Source organism: Doryrhamphus excisus, chromosome 12 (genome assembly GCF_030265055.1).
Source record: "Doryrhamphus excisus isolate RoL2022-K1 chromosome 12, RoL_Dexc_1.0, whole genome shotgun sequence".
Lineage (NCBI taxonomy): Eukaryota > Metazoa > Chordata > Actinopteri > Syngnathiformes > Syngnathidae > Doryrhamphus > Doryrhamphus excisus.
This window is the reverse complement of record NC_080477.1, coordinates 11367135-11385545: the sequence shown is the minus strand read 5'-3', so window position 1 is coordinate 11385545 and position 18411 is coordinate 11367135. Positions and strand designations below refer to the sequence as shown.

The 18411-nt window shown below is 39.9% G+C and overlaps 1 protein-coding gene across 2 annotated transcripts in view; it reads right to left on the bottom strand.

Moving 5' to 3' along the window:
• The window catches only part of LOC131139638 (probable serine/threonine-protein kinase kinX), a 76008-nt gene extending 62136 nt beyond the window's left edge, over window positions 1-13872 (bottom strand). For both annotated transcript variants that reach the window (XM_058089424.1, XM_058089423.1), the window contains exon 1: window positions 13406-13872. The gene's annotated coding sequence lies outside the window, so the exon portion shown is untranslated. The remainder of the gene's footprint in view (window positions 1-13405) is intronic.
• Between the last annotated feature and the right edge of the window lie 4539 nt (window positions 13873-18411).

Sequence of the window (18411 nt, the reverse complement as noted above, 5' to 3'; positions counted from 1 at the left end):
GAAGAAAATTGTAAACAAACAGATGGAAATAAACTCGCCAAACGTGCCTCATGAAGCTGAACCCAACTCCAAGGAGGATCTGATATGTCATGGTATGGGAATCTATCCCTGCCATAGAAGAACATTGCGCATGTCGAGATACAAAAACAGAGTCAAAATAAGGGAGATGGTTAATCATAAACCTGGCAGCCGAAATGCCTATATCGGTTGTGGAGAGCAGGTGAAAAACACACAATGGGGTAGCAGTTTTAGGCGTGGTTTAAAAAGACCTTGTCAAGATTGATGTCTCTCCTGTAGCTATGGTTAATAGTGAGGGAACTCTGCTGAAATTAGAATCCACTTTTTCTAAATGTGCCACCTGTGAATCGAGGACGTCAGAGGGGGGGGGGGAAGGAAAGGTTTGTGTCATTTCTATAGGTGGCCAACCCACCCCAGGAAAGGAGAACAGCCAATCTGCGAGGTATAATAGATATGTCAAGAATTGCTAAATCATAGGTGTCCCACACAGACAGACAACAAAGGCCAGCATAATGTCATTCTGGAGGGTGCAAAGAGGCAAATCAAGAAAAAAAAAACAGCACAGATGGAAAAACATTACATTTAGTGACCCAAAAATGGATGTTTTTATTTACTTTCCTTTGAACTATTCTTTCTTTATTATTACCTTTTTTGGCATCTCTGTCCGGCTGCATTATGGAAATGAAGTAATACTCCTTTGCTTAACAATAACACACTGACTTTGAATCCGCTTACTTAAGGTTTGATTGCTTCTTGACGCTGGTTTTAAATGAATTGTGTTGAGGAGTGATAAAGAGCTTATTGCCAGGAATAAAAGCCCAGAGCAATGAAGAAAAGCTACACATGGAGTGGCTAGGCGATACAGGCTATTACGGTGAGGGAATGGTGTCCTTGACTGCCAGGACGGCTTAGAATTTTATTTCATCTTGTTTTGCTGGCTGGCTGACAATGATGCGTGACTCTGGCACCGGAGGAAGAGGGCAAGAACGGGCACCATTTGAGATCACATGCACATACTATGTGTGTGGAACTGTGGGAAAGTAACTGAATTCATGGGTTGGGTGACTGGAACGACTGTATGTCGTTATAGTTGTCTCAAAAAGACAACTATAATGACTGCAGTTGTCTTTTTGAGATGGTTATTTTATGTTACATTCTTCTTTTTGTTGTTATCCACTCTGAAGGTGACCTTATTTTGAATACCATAAACCATGACACTCAATCCAACAATGGGATAGTCAGAGTTTATTCACAGATGCCACATAATTCCAATACATTTAACATATTCTGTATGAAATATGAAATTGGTATTGTAAAATCCCATTACAAATTCAAAACGAAGAGCTTTGAATGGCACAAAAAGTATTCCAAAAACAGAATGACACAGAAAGCTAAGGTCAAATGCTAATGTTATGTTTTGGAATGTAACAAATATTTTGGGGAAAAATATGCCCTTGCGAGAACTTGGGAATTTGAGGTGACAATGTGCATGATGTTCTTAATTTTCAACTCGACTTCAGCGTCAGAGGATTGAGGAGTATGCATATGTTTTGCTTTTTCTTTGGCTTTATGCAGCTTTTAGGCAACACTGATTCAAAAAGCTGCCCACACAACAGCCTTGCAGGGATTAAATGATATGTAGGCCTAAAGCGCCCAATTTGACCCAATGAAAAACAGGGAAAACCAGGAAATTTTCATCACTTTCTAAAACAGATCCAGGATGCCCAAGAGAAGATGTGATATCAGGATGTTTGGTCACCTTATCCAGTGTGCTCTACACAATGGATTGCGTGTGAGCTACCAGTTGCTTATAATCCAAATCAAATTTCAATAGTTACTCGGACAACAAACTTCCATGTACAGTATCCGGGTCTGGGTTGCATCGGCATCAGTTTCAGTAGGGAGTCCCAGACTTCCTGGTCTCCAGCCATCTGTTCTAGCTCCACAGGGAAGACACTAAGGTGTTTCCATGCCAGCTATAAGAAATAATCCCTCCAACGTGTTAAGTGATAAGTGAATTTCTACAAAGTAGGATAAATTATTTATAAATGGAATATCTTTTTATTTAAATTGTAGAAATATTGATATTTCTAATTTTCTAAATATGATATTTAACATTATTAAAGCCCCCTCAACATGAACTGACAACCCCATAGTCACCTTTACAGTATTATCCAATAATTACCCAATATTATACACCATAGTCTCGCAACTTTTGCGACAGTGTGCTGCCATCATGACCAGTGCTGTGAGATAAATGCAGGAGATCACTGCTCTGCTCCATTATTGTTGTTTGTTAGCATGTCTCATTCTGTGTTCGCTGCACTTTGATTTAATGCCTATTAACAAATAAACCCTCACTTAGGGCATAGATAGCGAGGCTATCTAAGTATTTTCATTCCAGCTGCACTACAGGTTACAGTCAGCTAATGTAAGCCCTGGTTGGAACCTTGGAAGAACTTACGATGGCTATCATTCTGGGAGTTGCGTGTGTTTTGAGTACACATTCTGACCTCTGGCATTTCATGAGCTGAAGCCTTCAAACCTCATGCAAAGTGGGAATTGTTGTTTATCAGTGCAGTGGAGAGAATTGTTGAAGTGTAATGGCTCTCTAGTGGGTTCAATATGCAAACTTCTGTACGCGCAGCACTTTAAGGCCTCTCCTTTGAGCTCCGTGTTATTTTGCTTGGCTGCATCATTCGGGAGCGGCCAGCCCTTTTGGAAGTTGTCAGTACTTTGTCAAGGTGAGTCTGTGGTTAAATGAAGCGGCAAGATTTCTCCAAGTTCATCAGTGTTGTTTTGTTTCTGTTGGGCAAACATGGGCAACTGTATTTGTTTATAGAACTTGGATTTAGGGAGTACCCTGCCTCTCGTCCCAAGTCAGGTAGGATAGGCTCCAGCATACCACAGCAACTTTAATGAGTATGGATGGATTTACATGACATTTGCTATGATGCAGACATGCTACGCCAGTGATGCTGACCTAAATGGTAGTAACCACATAAAAAAACTAAGTAGATATTGGTGATAAATTAATAGCTATGTGTTGTTTACATATTATCCACTACTGATGAAGAATATAAATTCAGAAATATGAAAAAAAAATCATAATTATCACAGAAAAACCAGCAGCAATACAGATACATGGAGAATGTGCGAAAAAAAGCTTGTATTGATGTTCAGAATTCCGCTGACGCTGATGAGTGATGCTATTGTGGACAGCAGCGGAGAAACGTGTGTGTGATGTAAGAATTGAGCACTGCTGCTGGTGTGCTAAGGTCGGCAATAAAGTTTCAACAGAGCACCAGACTCTGCGTACCTGTCAGGATGTCGCATTGCTTATGAGATGTTAATTATGCAATATCACCTTTAAACACATGTTGCAAGTGGCTGAGTCTGCATTAATTTAGCACTGAAATGAGGCATCAATACCAACTTTTTTCCATTACAGTTACTTTCATTTACATCAGCATCGGTACCATTATGATACAGAGTTATCTTAAAGTTACTGTTAGTTATTTACTTCCACTGAAATTAGATAAAAAATAGTTACTGCTGGTTCCTGAACATTGGTTCAGGACCCAAGAGTCTTTACTGTCAATTTACCATATATCAAGGCGATACAGAGCACCAAAATTATTTATTTTTTCACAGTTTTATTTTTCTCCACAGTGTAATTCAATTTAAAAAGTATCAATAGTGAGTATGAAAATGTAAAAGAAGGTCTACATCCAAAATTGACAAGAATAAACCAGGAGAAAGTGTACAGTGTGGTCCAAAGGTGAATGTAACAGTTCATTCATTCATTCATTTTCTACCGCTTTTCCTCACGAGGGTCGCGGGGGGTGCTGGAGCCTATCCCAGCTGTCTTCGGGCGTAAGGCGGGGTACACCCTAGACTGGTCGCCAGTCAATCACAGGGCACATATAGACAAACAACCATTCACACTCACATTCATACCTATGGACAATTCGGAGTCGCCAATTAACCTAGCATGTTTTTGGAATGTGGGAGGAAACCGGAGTACCCGGAGAAAACCCACGCATGCACGGGGAGAACATGCAAACTCCACACAGAGATGCCCGAGGGTGGAATTGAACCCTGGTCTCCTAGCTGTGAGGTCTCCTAGCTGTGAGGTCTAGACCACCGTGCCGCCCAATGTAACAGTTAATTTAGTTAATTTAGAATCCGAACATTTTTTTATTTGTTCTATATTAGCACTTGTGTTTTGATAATTAGGATCTGTGGTGGATTTTGTTTTATATTGATGAATGTATTACTTAGTTGTCATTTTATGCATATTATTGAAGTATTAACATTGTTTTTCTGGCCAACTTGCATGTCACAAGATTTAATGAAAGAAAGTTTGTTCACCCTGTAGTTGGCTGGCGACCAGTCCAGGATAGGTCAGTCATCTGGGATAGGCTCCAGCTGACCCATCACCCTAATCAGAACAAGCGATATAGAAAATAGATGGATTCATTTCAAAAGTACCGATTGCAACATCCAAAAGATACCCAACCCTAACTGTACAGTAAGTGGCTTTACAGTTACAAATCTACTTGAAAATAATACTAGCCTAGATTGGAATAGGGTGCATTAAAAAGGAATGGCATTCTATCAGAGCTCTATAACTTCAGGTTGAAAGCAGGCTAACCATCAAACACAGTAGGATGACCTTAAAATGAGTGATATACGCTATAGACTGTATCGCTTGAGCTGACATTTCAGCAACATGGTGTACGGTATTTCTCACAACTTAAAAAGGAAGCAAGGAGCATGACAACCCCATTTTACATCAATAGATCCTCCACGTTTTTGTGCAACCTTTAGAGCATATCTTTTTTGAAAAGTTTAGAAGTGCACCCTTAAACTTCCTTTGTATCTGCAAAATTCTGGAGTTATTCTTTTTTCTTTCTAATACTGTACATTACGTGATTGATATTTAATACAGATTGCAGTCATTCTGTTGTAAATTTAGACTATACACTGTTAATGAACATGTCCTCAAAGTCCTTCAAATTCTTGCGTTCCAGATTTTGGAGTGATATATCCAGTAATATCTGATATCCTATTCCTGCTGGCTCTCTGTCCCGTCATACTGTGATGCATAACGTGCCATCAACGTGTAATTCCACATTTGAAGGTAGTCCTAAAAATGTACGGTGCAGCTGGGAACCATGGGAAGGCCATTCATTTTGCAGGGATTTGGTCATAAACCTAAGTCTGACAAATTAACATTTTGAATGATGGCGGTGCTGAAGGAAAATTGAATAGATACCAAAGTTATAGCACTATACCCCGATGAGGACATAAGTGCCAGGAACAAATTTCATAGTTATTTGTCAAGACTTTTCACCAACTACCACAAAAGTTAAACATACGCAGGCATTAAAAACATTAAGATGTATCCTCATGATACTAACAGTCTGACCAACAACCTTGAGGGTTTATGGTGAAGCCAAATCCTCAATTATTAAATCCTTCCAAATATGCTGGCATAACTAAAAGGGCTGAATTCTTTGGCTTCTGAGATATTCATGCCAAAGTTATTTTTTAATAGGATCATGGGATGCTGCTCCTTTTCAGGCATACAGACAGGAAACTAATGATGGCAAAAATCCCAAGGGTGACACCTATCACTATGATAGGTGTAGGCCTTTCATCCTCAGCTTATCCTCCACTAATTCTAATACTGTAAATGCTACAATTAACACCTCCATTCAGTTTATGATTTATTAAAGTAAATAACCACAGAGTTCTCAAAATTAGCTGGTTCAAAGAACATTTAAAAGAAGCACTGTGGCTGTAGGCAACCTCTAAATGTATTATTTATGAACACCACATGATGGCAGTAGCTGCATTTGAATTATCATGTGTTCAGCACCCGGCATGCACTTCAAAATCCATCCATTTTCTATGCCACTTATCCTAACTGGGGGTGCTGGGGTATGCTGCAGCCTATCCCAGCTGTAGCCAGCCAATCACAGGGCACATATAGACAAACAAGCATTCACACTCTTATTCATACCTATGGACAATTTGGAGTCGCCAATTAACCTAACATGCACGTTTTCGGAATGTGGGAGAAAACCCACACATGCACGGGGAATCAAACCCAGGTCTTCCCGATCTCGTAACTGTGTGGCCAACATGCTAACCACACGGCCTTACTTTATAATGTTGGATGTGGTATTCATCTGTATCCATTATCAGTGTTACAATATCGGTTCTTTTGCTGCTGTGTTGTGCAATATACTAGTTAATAAATCACCATGTGGTTGCAAATAATTACTCAAAGTTTAAAAATGAAGTTATGTATTATGAGTTTTTAAAGCTTTAAAATAAGAGAATATCGACACTTACCAGGCGCTTCCAATTAATGCCTGGCCTTGTGGTTTAGATGAAAAGAAATACACCGGGAATAAATGCAAAATATGTGGTAAGTATGTGGAATATATGGGAAGTTAAGAAGAAAGGATAATGATAAAATTACCCCTCAGTCAATATATTCTGCCCTCTGTCAGTACCCTACTTTGTGGTTGGTACCAAAATGAAGGGTGCTGAAAAGTGTATGTACTGTATGTGTATCCCCCCCAAAAAATAAAACACAAAAACTGTGTCTTTTTCTAAACTACTTAGTTTAAACTGTAACCTTGTTCCTAATTTTTGGACCTCCTCCCCTCAACCCCTCCCAGAACAGAATTCAAGGAGAGGCCGTTTGTATTGGCCATTCAGGGTCTCACTGAGGGCCGGCAGCAACAGAGGAGGTGTTTTCATGAAAACTGGCAAACAAATGGGGGTTTAACTCACCAGAGGCTCTGATGGCCTATTAATTCTATTTTGGCTGACATCCAGAATGAGACCAGCCTCCCTATTAATTCATGGCTAATTTCTATCAGAGGTATCGGGAGACTTTTTTTCTTTAGCACAGGATGCATCCACATAACTTTAATGGATTCATGCAAGGGCTCTGGCACGCAGACATTGATTAGATTGCCTTAGAGGCCTCGGTGCCGGTCGCTTGACATAGGTAGCAAATGAAATGTGACCTCTGGTAAAAAGGCCTGAACCAGCCAGCCCCAGTCTAATCCATTAGCTCAGAACCTTCCCCAATCCCATTTAATTAATGAAGTGATTTGAAAAAGAGGTGAGTGTTTATCAATCCCTGGAACTGGAAAATGGTGACCATGGAAACTAACAGAACTAACACCGCTGTCCAGGGAGGCAACAACCTCAGTCAAAAGCATTAAATGGTACTACTGGAGTTGCTGAGAAATTGCTCACAAACATGTGGAGTATTATTGCAGTTCTCAGATACTTCAACCAAAAACAATGTTCATGGTAACAATTGTAAGGATATTTATTTCAAACATGCTGAATAAGGTTCAACATGTCTGAAAAGGAGTTGGAAGAAGCACAGCTTATTTAATCTTACCCCTTCTCTGTGTCTCTAAGGAATAAATGTGAGTAGTGAAGAAGAAAAACTGCCTTTCTTTGAGAAGCTCAGCAATGTGCAATACAATCCTGTTCATCCTAAATTTCTAACATGTTTGATTGGAAATTCAATACCAATCCATTATAGAGGCTGTTTCATCACAGCTCCCTCTAGTGAATCTGGTGGGATGCTACTACAATTCATCCAGGTAAAAGTGGAATGTAAAAAGTCTTAGGAGGTTAAACAGCCATCCATGCATATTCTTCCGCTTATCTGAGGTTGGGTTGTGGGGACAAGACAAGAAGCCCAGACTTGCCTCTTCCCAATTGCTGATGTCCTCCAGCTCCAATCGGTGGATCCTAAGCTGTTACAAGGCCAGCTGAGAGACATAGTCTCTCCAACCGTGACCTGGTGTCCAACCTTGCCCGACAACTCCTACCGGTTGGTGTGCCCTGAACACCTCCCAAGGGAGGCATCTGGGAGACATCATAACCAGATGGCCGAGCCACCTGATATGGCTCCTCTCAATGCTGAGGAGCTGTGGCTGCTTTGGAGACTTAGTGAAAGCCATGTTTTTTTGGTAGACTAAGAGAAAAGATGTATTGTTCTCTTGTTGGTTGCTGAGAGGTCCACCCCACCTCATCGTCATCTCTCGTGGTACGCTATCTGCCTCTCCCGAAGTCTCTCTCTCGGTTATTAGCACATCATAGGCTCCAAACACATAGCGAAAGTGCGCATCTCGTCATAAAACATATTGCTAAGCTCTTAATTTCATTGTTTGATTTTACTGTGCAGTAACTTGCTTCAGACTCAATGAATTACCTTTTTTCTCCCCAGTGAAACTGAAGGCATACACTAGCTTACCTCCTCTTCCCTACTTGAGGTGAGTCGGATATTTCACATTGTTTTTGAAAATCCCTCCTTCTGTGTTAAAAAAGAAGGGAGTCGCAACAAGGAGTCTGAAGCGCTCTGGAGGGAGTCGCAACAAGGAGTCTGAAGCGCTCTGGAGACGCGGGTTCCCGACCCCTGACCTATACTGCAGCATCCTGATAGACACACATAGTCGGACACTCAAGTTTTATTGGCAAATTATCGACAAATAATATTCACAGGTAGGTGCTCATGAATACCAGAATTCAGAGCATCAACATTAGAACACCAACCGGTCGTTAAAATACATTTTATGTTAGTCACCATTGTTTACTACTACACCAGAGAAAAGAAAGCTGTGGTTGCTTCAAACCAACCCGGATCTGCTTCCTTATATTGCTTGAGTCCCGGCTGAAGAGCACCCCCAATGTCAAAAGAAAGACAAGTACGACATCCCTGTCGGCGCATATGTTGCATTACTTATTTTGTATAATTGGATTCATTTATTTATCTTCAATTAATAATGTATGATGCAACACTCAGTGGTATGCAAATGGACAATTTAAATTTAATGAGTTTTTAATGACCAAACAAATAATTAGAGGAACCCGGTGTGCATGTAATTTGAGGAGGAGTGAATCTGAGAGCTCTGTTCAGTGTTTGAACAAGGACAGGCTAATTTACTTATAGACTAGCTTTGGCTGCTGAAGAATGGCGAACAACATATGAAACGACTGGAAAGTGACTACCTCAAGGTCATTACGAAGTCAGACAAAGATCAGCAGTGCATGTGTTTGGCTGAAGAAATAATGTGAGCTGTTATATTCGACACAATCAGCGGCAATAGCTAAATTGAATCTGAATACATTTCACATGCTGACAAAGGAAAAATCTGTCCTGGTTATCCTAAATATTTGAACTATACCCGCTGGGTGTGGGAGAGAACGACTGAGAGCAAGATGCCACTGACGCCAAATGGCATTTGGTAATGGCTTTTTTTTCAGGAAACCCAAAAGACATTGTTAAGATTTACATTTTCAAATATATGCTGACCTTTTTTCCCTCCTCTCTTCTGTTCGCTTGTCATCAGCAATGTAATTGAATCAATATATTTCCTGATCAGCCCGCAGATTGAATAAGGTCACAGCAAGCCATGTGTGGACATTAAAAATCATTATTCTTCTCAAATTGAGCAGCGATGGCGTAGAACATTCAGGGTTCAAAATGAAATTATATTAGAGCCTATTACACTTTTACAATTATAGAGACGTTCCAATATTACAGCGGGAAATGAAGTCATAATAAAAAAGCCCAGGGGTGTATTATATAGAAATGACCTGACAATTTTTTTCACTTTTGCAGTGTTATTGAATTGATGAAGAGAACTTGGTGACATTACATTCACCGATAAGTGACCTTATTCGTGAAAAATAGAGGAGCATTTTCTACATATTTGCTGTAAAAGATATTTTGCAGGACAAATGGTATTCATGTATTACATCCAAAATGTCAGCAGATAGTTTTCCTTCTTCCCGCGCCAATTTGGTCAGTGAGCATCTGCCCCAGTTTGCGTGTATTTCCGATAACTTCAAAAATGTACGCCACAATTTTGCCTCTGTTTGTGTGCGTTATCCGGTAAGTATGCAATGGCTGTAGGTGGGATACAATCTCTGCCCTCCCTCAAGCGCTGTTTCTCTGTTTACATTGCTAGCAATGGCTCATAAGGAAAAGCTGCATTTGTTTACAATTCCTAAAGACGCCACCATCAGGCACAAGTGGTTGGAGTTCTTCATTCCCTACCAGCAAAAGACCAGTATGCATATACCAGTATACCAGTATAGGTCGTGTTGAAGAGTCAAAAGAGCACGCAGTAACAATTAATCAGTGTCCTAACTGTTTATTTTTTGTAGGTAATGGAGCAAAAGTGCTTTTCTGTGTAGCATTATAGAGCGTGCATACAGCGTTGCATTGCAAACCACAATTAGTAGCTCTACCTGTATTTTTTTAAAACGTGTAATGACAACATTAGACGTTACTGATGCTAAAAAACACTAAAATGCTAAATGCTGAAGAAACCTCTTTTCTTTGGAAACTTCGGACTGTCCAGTCTCTACCTCCGGATTGGATTGCAGATTCAACACATATGACTGTTTGTTAAAAGGGGACATTTTAAAATGATAAATCACAGTTTATTATCAACTCCTATAATGTTTATCAACTCCTATAAAGTTGGTTTCGCAGTTAGCGGCACATCAAGTCCTTCTAAGCACTCGGGAGTATGACCAAGCACAGTGGAGTGGGCGTGCCTGGAGGCGGGCCGTGGGTGAAATACATTAAAACAAACTGTTTTTGCAGAAGCACAAAATCCAAAGAAATACACTTGAATAGGTGCATGTTCTGGAAGAACTAGAAAGCTTTCTGTGCTGGTTATCGTGTTTAGCTGCTCTATACGTCCACAATCGTCCACAATTCAATTCAAAGGGTCGAAAAGGAAGACAACATTTGAAGCTATAAAGATGCATTAAAACACCATTATACATAGCCAAGACATTGTGGAATATGGAGTGTGCCAAAAGATTTGTTGTATCTTCAAAAGCTATGGAGCTAGATCCAGAAAAAAAACGCCATTCGGGAAAATGCGATTTTTGTGAATAACTGAAATAATATTGATATAATTACAAATTCAATTGCTAATGGTTTGTTTTCATGGTCAATGAATCTAAATATGTACATAAAATAAATGTAGGAAAAATATTTATGGTGTAAATCACAATATGGGAGGAACAACGGCGCTTGGTATTGCTTTTCTAGTATTTCATATTATCATTATTCATTTTTCAATATTACCTCTCCAGACTGCAAATCACTGTTCCCCGTGTGTATGACAAAACTACTCCTGTTCAGACATGTTTTATAGAACAAATGTAAGCACAAGTCATCTACTGTACTTCAATGTAACTTTTATTTTCCTGTTTAGCATTAGTGCATATTTTTGCGCATGAACGCATAAACCAGGTTAATGTTAAATGTGTGTGCACACATAGGTATGTAGGTTAGGGACGTAAGTGGCATGTGTAGATGGGACAGGCAGGGCCGGGCAGAGCAAAGTGACCTGTGATTTGCCTGCACTGTCACATACATCTGCTCGTAGAGAGAAACAGCTTCATTTCTTTACTTGTCTCTGAAGGCACAGCGCCTTTGCTCAATTAGGCCCAATGGTCACCGTGTCTGCAGAGATTAAACAGTGTGCTCGTCAAATGGCGGCGAACTGGGAAACCCGGTCGCCTGGAAACCTTGCTGCCCCCACAGTCATACTCATCATCATTGTCATCACCATGGCTGGACGTAAATAGCCTTTCATCTCAGGTGGAACAAAGCTGTTGAGTGAGCACATCTACAGCACTTGAAACTCCTACAAAGGGGTGACCGGTAATGAAAGAACAATTTACACATCCACCTCCTCAGACTTTATGAATATAAAACCTCATAGTGGAACGTCTATGAAACACTTAATGACAATCTAAATCAGTGGGCGGCTTCAATCTACAAGGATTAATGGGCTTGATGTAGTACACATGAAGGAATACATGTCGCCTTATTACCGTAAGAGCTTCTCAAGTTCTCTTTCAAGGAGAGAGGGGGGCTGGGGGGGGGGGGGGGGGGGACCCTCAGCTATGCCACAAATTAGGTGCCATGTTATCTATTCAATATGTACAAAAAAAGAGGGTTTGAGATATGAGCCTTGTCACAGTTTTCAGGTAGAGGAAACTAACTCTTTGGTGGAGTTGTACTTTAATGATCATTACAGCTTCAGCTCAGCAGACAAGAAGTGGGGTGTGCGTTCATTTTTGTGTGGGAAAGTATGTGTGTGATTATTTGAAACTTATCATTAGAGGTCTGCATTTCAACTTTTTTTTTTTATAAATGTCATTATATTATTTTCTCAAACGCAATTCAAAGGCATCACAAGGGAAAAGTAATAACCTCAGTAGAAAGTAAAAAAAAGTAAACAGTACAGTATAAAACTTGTTAATATGAAAGTGAAAACCAAAATAAATATTTATTAAAATTCTTACATTGCCCCCTCCTTATTAATAAGAGTCACGTGTCCTGCCACAGATTTCCAGATTCAACAAAAAACTAAATTTAATAGACTGGTTTAGGTTTGACATTATTTTAAGATATGTGCGCACGTGGGAGGTGGCAATAACATAAGATGGTCCTTTATTAGTCCCACAGTGGGGAAGTTCACAAGTTAAAGCAGCAAAGGAAGGAGCAAATTATGAGCCCAGGGTTCAAACTAAAAGAAAAGATGAGACAAACTACACTTTCAAATCACATTTTAGATTGCAAGAAAGTAGTAGAGAAGTAATGGAAAAGTTTGCACAGAAACTGATCTCATTGTTACTGTGCAACTTATCATTTCATCTGAAATGATAAATAAACAACGCCCTTTCAACAATAATATACAGTTGTCCCGTGCAACTTTACAGTTGGAATTTTGTGGCTTCACTCGTGCGATTTTATAAAATAAATAAATGGTCAGGTTTTTTTTGTGGTTGACTACAGCTTATTATTAGTCTAAAATATGCATATTTAAGCAAATTTTACATATTATTGGCCTAAATGACACAATTTCAAGCACACAAGTGGCTACATGAACAAAAATAATAAAATATAAAAATCATAAGGCTTCACAAGACGCATTCAAAAACAATATGTAGTATTCTACATTGGTCAATAGGTGTCAGTAATGTTACACTGATGAGACAAGAGCTATCGCATGCCCCTCGACCCTCATGTCGAAAATGAATGAATGTCTTAGTGGAAGAAAGCTGAAGTAAACCCAATCAAGGGAGAAACACCAGAAACCCCTGACTGTAAAGCATACATGCTACTATGCACTAGTACTATGAAGTACTGGTTGTAGTACCTGGTCAGCTTGTCTTTCAAGTGTGCTCAGACTATACCATAAATACAGTAGATTACATAAACCTCTACTGGTTGTTGAGCAGATTGGTTTGAAGATGCAGAGCTTGAAATGACAACAAATAGACACACATGCTAACGTTAGCTTACCCTGTTGTTGGGCCTTAGCGCCGGATGGTGTAGCATTATATTCTCCATTTGCTGCTGGAGTTGGGTTCCCTGCTGTCCTCAGTCTCCTCTTGAATAACTCTGGTCTCATTACCGTGGCCAACAGCAACATGCCCAATTGTAGGAGACCCTCATTCTCCTCCATTTCTGTTGAATCTGCTCCTACTGATACATTCAGTCTGTCTTGGTTTGTCTTTCATTTGAAGAAAACAACTGCCCCCAACTGAGGAGTAGAGCAGAACTGAACGGAGTCAGTACTGTCCAGTGGAAAAGACAGCACAATCTGTTATATATAATTGAGAAATGATAAAAATGCTTAATGGTAAGATTCAGGGTCTACATGTGCTATTCCCTGCATGCAGTCTGAAAAGGTGCTTCAACCAACATTCACTCTGTGATCGCTGCCCTCTTCAAGCAAACTGGCTGTCTCGCTCTGTCACCCTCTGGTTGGTTGGAGGCCCAATGGTGATGGATGTTTTTTTTTCCCCTCCTTTTTGTGGAGTCCCTGTACTGCTGCGGCATGCCGTGCAGAATGAAAAGCAGATTAAAGAGGCAGGAAACCGACACAGAGAGGATGTTTGGCTGTTGGCTATTGAGTTATCAGACCTTTTCACACCTAATGAAACAACTTTCAGCACTGCAGCTTATTAAACATCCTCCAGTCACTGGGCAGAGCTGCCAGGCCCTGCGAAAGCTACATTAGATTTTAATTAAAAACAAACAAGTCCCCCACAGCTTCAAACTGTGAAATGATGACAGGTACACACTTTACAAAAACTTGTATGTATATATTCATGTGGAAAACTGACTTTAATTTTGATACGTAAAATAATGTTGATGATTAAATAGCAACAAAATAATATCCAATGATATTAAACCTTTCAAATCACATATTTAAATAAAAATTAAAGTATCTAAAATAGCTAAAACCACTGCAAATAAATGTACTTGCTGGGTGCTATACTATTGGTACTCAATGATGGTACATGTAATGATGTTAATGTTAACCTGCCAATCAGGACATGAATAGTAAGTTACACATTAGCCTATGCTGGCTTTTCCAGTAGGGTTCCAGCAGAAAAAAGCCAAAATAGTGATAGTGTTATGAAAAAGGTGTCGGACTAAATAAGCTTGGTTTCTTCCTACTCCTTTTCGAATGTTGAATTGCGGAACTGTTGTATGTAGCTTTGTATGTATGTTCGAAATAAACAGAAACTGAGCTGAACAAGCATTTTGTGCAATGCAGCGGCACCAGAACCAATGTTTTAATAGCAGTACCATGCAAACACTTCTGATGAGTTTATAACAACAATATGGCAAGTGTAGCAGGCATGAATTTCACACCGAGTACAACATTTTAAAGTGCATCCAGAGGTAGATAATGTGAGGATTGGCAATCACTATTGATACTTTGAATACAGTTACTGTTACTTCTAGAGGTAATAAAATCTACATCAGGATGTTGCCAACAGTCACAGCAGTTACAGTAATGCCAATGTTTTCTGAGAGACTAATCACTTTAATTGAATAGCGGTGGTAATTAGAGCGACTGGTCCAGGGTGTACCCTGCCTCTCGCCTGAAGACAGCTGGGATAGGCTCCAGCACCCTCGCGACCCTCATAAGGATAAGCGGTAGGAAATGAATGAATGAATGAATGAATGAGGAGGTTGCCTATAGCCACAGCAGTTACAGTAATGCCAATGTTTTCTGAGAGACTAATCACTTTAATTGAATAGCGGTGGTAATTAGAGCGACCGGTCCAGGGTGTACCCAACTGATGTGGAGTCTTCTTCCTTGTGCTTTGACTCTCTGTGCCACCCCATTTCCCCCCAATGAGTTCCTGTTGTCATCGCAATAGCACACATTATTCGTCTTGTTTGTGTTTGACCTCTTTATCTTACATGCAAGAGTGTTCCATTTACAACTCTATGGTTCTTCCAAGGCCTCTCTCTCTCTTTCTCTCTCTCCCTTAGAGACATTCACTATAAATCGGAGAAATGTAAGTAAAGGAATGTCTCCCAATGTGCTTTTCCCTGTGGTGAGGGTCACCCCAACTTTAGAAAGAAAAGAATGAAATGTAAAAGCAGCATTTATGGACAAGTATAGCACAACCGGTTCCTTCTGTTGGACAGACATGTATATTAATACTCAGCACTTTCTCCGTTATGAATATTCATCCTCATTCATATTTCAAGGCGTCCATTCCTGTGGGGGCCTTGCTCGGTTTTGACCAATTTCCATCCCCATTACAGAAATGACAGCTCTCACTCCTGGGCCCTGACAGAGGTCCACCCCACGCACAGGAGGTCCGGCGGGGAGGGATCCTCGGTCCATTCCCAGCTGTCCACAAACACTCATTAACAGAGGAAAATATCCAACGGAATCTCTGTAAGAATTTTTAATCACACAAAGACCCTGCTAATTAGGCAGCTGATGGGGCATGGAGAGCACAAGGACGAATTCTTTATACAAAGGACTGGAAACTTTAGGAGCCTTAATTACTCGGGCAAAGAGTTCATTCCAGAATGGCAGAGCACATCATTCCACTAATGAGACCAAGTGGCAGCACATATTAGTGAGAAATAATGTGGAAAGTTCAATTATATTGTGCTTTTGGAGCCTTTTTCTCTCTTTCCCGCCTTGCTACTTATGCACATGCATAAAATGAAGTCTGGGCCGGCGCCGGAAGGAGGCAGGGGCGAAGGACACACAAGCACTGGCACCCGCACTCCTTTCTGCACGTGTATCTTGGCAGGCTTGATCATCTTAATTGCCCATTAGAATGTTCTCCTGTTTGAAAATGAATCTCATTATGGTGTCTGCCCGAGAAAGATTTGCTTCAATTTCACCATTCGATACAGCATGTCTTGAATTGCAAACACTCAATTGACGAGCAATTTACGGAAAGCAAACTGAAAATTTTCCCGACTTAAAAGGCCACAGTTGCAGTCAATTACAGAGGAAGCTTTAATTTTTTTTTTCTTGTATGTTTACTTTCAGTAATGTATGTCTTTCTGAGACATTAAGTGGTATTGCTAGAAGTATTTTTTAATAGTACACTGACTTTTAACAAGAATAATACATCGGCCACTTGGAACTTTGTTTACATTAGCACAGTTTAGTTTGGTTTGCCACATTAAAGTTTGGAATGGTAGACACTGATCTTGTTATGTAGTTGTGGTAGTGAACATTTGATAGTGTAAATAAATGGATATGATATCATTGTGGAAGAGAGTGATATTCATTGTTCATTTATCTCACAGGTTTTAAAACTTTCCACATACTAAATCAAAGGATTCATGAACCATTTCAATTTTCAAGATGTGCTAAGAAGATATATGTGTTTTAAATAAAAACTTCCTGTGTCTCAGATTTGTGTTACAGGTCACAAAGCGTATTATTATTATTATTATTATTCATTCACTCATTCATTTTCCATATCGCTTATCCTCACAAGGGTTGCGGGCATGCTGGAGCCTATCCCAGCTGTCTTCTATTATTATTATTATTATAGGAACTATTGCAAGGGTCACCAATGCACTGCCCGAGAGTGCTTGGACACTACTTTATGATCAACATTTATTTTTTTTTCCCTTTACATTATTCATCCATTCATTTTCTACCGCTTTTCCTCACAAGGGTCGTGGGGGTGCTGGAGCCTATCCCAGCTGTCTTCTATTATTATTATTATAGGAACTATTGCAGGGGTCACCAATGCACTGCCCGAGAGTGCTCGGACACTACTTTATTATCAACATTTTTTTCCCCTTTACATTATGCCTTTTTCATTTTTTAATTTTTATTATTATTATTATTATTATTTACTCATGAAATTCTGTTGTGATATTAAGCTGGATATGTGATATATCTGGTTCAGCTCGAATCAAGGTCCTTCAGCATGAGAGTTGAGAGCGCTAGGCGCCAAGATAAAAGCCCTGGCTCTCAACTGAACGCCCAGCGCAGCTCTGGAGTGAGGTTTACCAGTGCACACTTGCACAGCCACACCGGCTGAATCTGTTACACTCACCCCCCTAAACCTCACTCTCATCTAGGTCACCGTACCAATGTAACCCCTCTGGTTCAGACAACCCTGTGCACTGCTGTGGGCTTGAACCAAGGTTTTGAATGATATTAAAGAGCGCTAGGCATTGAGATAATAGCCTGGACCATCTTTTTAAGGAAAACTGCCCTTTTTGGGGAAGTTTTTATCCACAATCCTGATATGAGACATGAACATGTCTCTCTTTTCTGTGTGTTCTAAAGATATAAAAAGAGCTAAAAAGACTTTGTTAAGACTGCACTCAATGACAAACACTAATTCCGCCTATAAAGTCTTTTGAAAAAAAAAACCCAAAAATTAACATTCCCTTTACATATAGTGTGACTGCATATTAACCAAGTTACAGCGACACTGTTATTATTATTATTAACATTGTTACGCTGATCAAACTACATTGATGGTGTATTGACACCTTACCACACCACACCGGCTAGCGACTTCACCACACACTTGCCTGCAATAAGTCGGCGCCGTGCTCTCAATACCTTAATACGTAAGATTAAATATTAGAGCTGCTACTATGGCTGGTTCTGGCATCTGACCTGATGTTGAACAAAAAATCTGCGGTGATCTCTAAACTTCATTGTCACCTGCAAGTTTGTGGAAACAGAGTGGATTTAGCTGATAACATTAGTCACAATCTTTAGTATTGTTTCACAAAGTGTCCTGATGAATAATTGTATTGAAGAGTCACATAATGGGATACTGCAAAGTGCTACTAAAAGTGTAATATATGCACATTCTCACCTGCATAAAACATTGTATCAAAATTCCTAATGTCCACATCAAGAGGTGCCTACATACCTATTACAGCAAGCAGGAAGCAAATTTCCCGTGAAATAAAAGAGCTAATGGGAAATGGAGGGGGGAAGGCAGCATTCTTTTTTGCCCACTAAGCTGGAACAATGACAGAAAGTGGGCAGACCC